Here is a 1,804-nt window from a genome sequence, read left to right as displayed (position 1 = left end):
GAATTATTTTCCGGTTTTGATCATCCCAGAATCTATACCCAAATTCGTCAGTCCCATACCCAATGAATGTACATTTAATCGACTTAGCATCCAGCTTAGTCCGATCATCGTTCAAAATATAGGCTGAACAACCAAAAGTGCGTAAGAAAGAAAGATCCACTTTCTTACCACTCCATACCTCTTCTGGTATCCTATTGTTCAACGGGACAGAAGGCCCTCGATTGATCAAGAAAGCAGCCGTGTTGACTGCATCTGCCCAAAACATCTTTGGCAGTCTGCTCTTCAATCGCATGCATCTCGCACGCTTATTCAGTGTTCTATTCATCCTCTCAGCAACACCATTTTGCTGAGGTGTCCCCGGGATTGTTTTCTGCATTCGGATTCCATGGTCGGCGCAGTAATTCTTGATGCCTTCACTACTGTACTCGCCACCGTTATTCGATCTAAGATATTTCACTTGTAGACCTGTCTCATTTTCCACTAGTGCCCTCCATCTCCTGAATGTATCAAAGGCATCAGATTTTCTTTTTAAGAAGTACACCCATACCTTTTTAGTGGAGTCATCGACGAATGTCATATAGTACGTTGATCCACCAAGAGATGACACTAGTGCTGGCCCCCACAAATCGGTGTGAACAAGCTCCAACTTTTCTTTCCTCGGAGTTCTTCCTGTGGTCAAGAAGCTCACCCGCTTCTGCTTTCCGAACACGCAGTGTTCACAATGACCCACCTCCACCGATTTTAACTCGAGCAACCGTCCTTTCGACTTCAGCACGTTCATTGCTTTCTCGCTCATGTGGCCCAAGCGATTGTGCCACAAGTTAGCCTGCGATACAATTCCTGCAAAGGGGATGTTGGAACTGGAAACTCCCGCCATGTAGAGCGTTCCCGACTTTAGTCCTCGTGCCAAAGTCATTGCTCCCCGACTGATCTTCCACCAAAGTCATTGCTCCCCGACTGATCTTCCACTTCGCGTCTCCAAACGTCGTGTGGAATCCATCATTGTCCAACTGTCCGATTGAAATCAAGTTCCTCTTCAGTCCTGGTATGTGTCTCACATCATGTAGGGTCTAGCATGACCCATTCGTTGATTTGATCCGCACATCTCCCTTTCCTACAATCTTGAGGGGTTTGTTATTTGCAAGATAAACTAAGCCAAAATCACTTGAGGTGTATGGATCCATGATGTCTTTGTTGCTGCATGAGTGGAATGAGGCCCCTGAATCCACAACCCAATCATCGGAAGAACTGCTCACACTCAACAAGAGTGCATCCGTGATCTCTTCCGTCGCAGCATTCGCTGTTCGGCCCTCCTTTTCCTTCTTTGGTGCCGGCATTCGCTTTTCATGTGTCCGGGCTTCTCGCAGTTCCAACACACCATCTCCTTCGTGCCCTTATTTTTCCCCCTGGACTTTGACCTTCCACGGTATTTACCCCGTGTGTCAGGTCTCCCTCTGGACTCTGTATGTAGTGCAGAGACTTTGACCTTCCACGGTATTTACCCCGTGTGTCAGGTCTCCCTCTGGACTCTGTATGTAGTGCAGAGCCAAATGATCTACCCGTTTGCCTTCTACGGGTTTCCTCGTTCAACATCATGTCCCTGATGTTGTCGAACTTCATCTTCTCCTTCCCAGACGAAGTGCTTACCGAAGTAACAACCACATCCCAACTGTCAGGTAAAGATGAGAGCAAAATTAACGGTTTTACCTCATCGTCAAACACGATATCCACATACGCCAGCTGTGTCGTGAGTTGGTTGAAGTCATTGAGGTGATCGGCCACCGACTTCCTCTCCTCCATCTCC

The sequence above is a fragment of the Sesamum indicum genome, linkage group LG1 (genome assembly GCF_000512975.1).
Source record: "Sesamum indicum cultivar Zhongzhi No. 13 linkage group LG1, S_indicum_v1.0, whole genome shotgun sequence".
NCBI classification, from domain to species: domain Eukaryota; kingdom Viridiplantae; phylum Streptophyta; class Magnoliopsida; order Lamiales; family Pedaliaceae; genus Sesamum; species Sesamum indicum.
Note: the sequence above shows the minus strand (reverse complement) of the source record.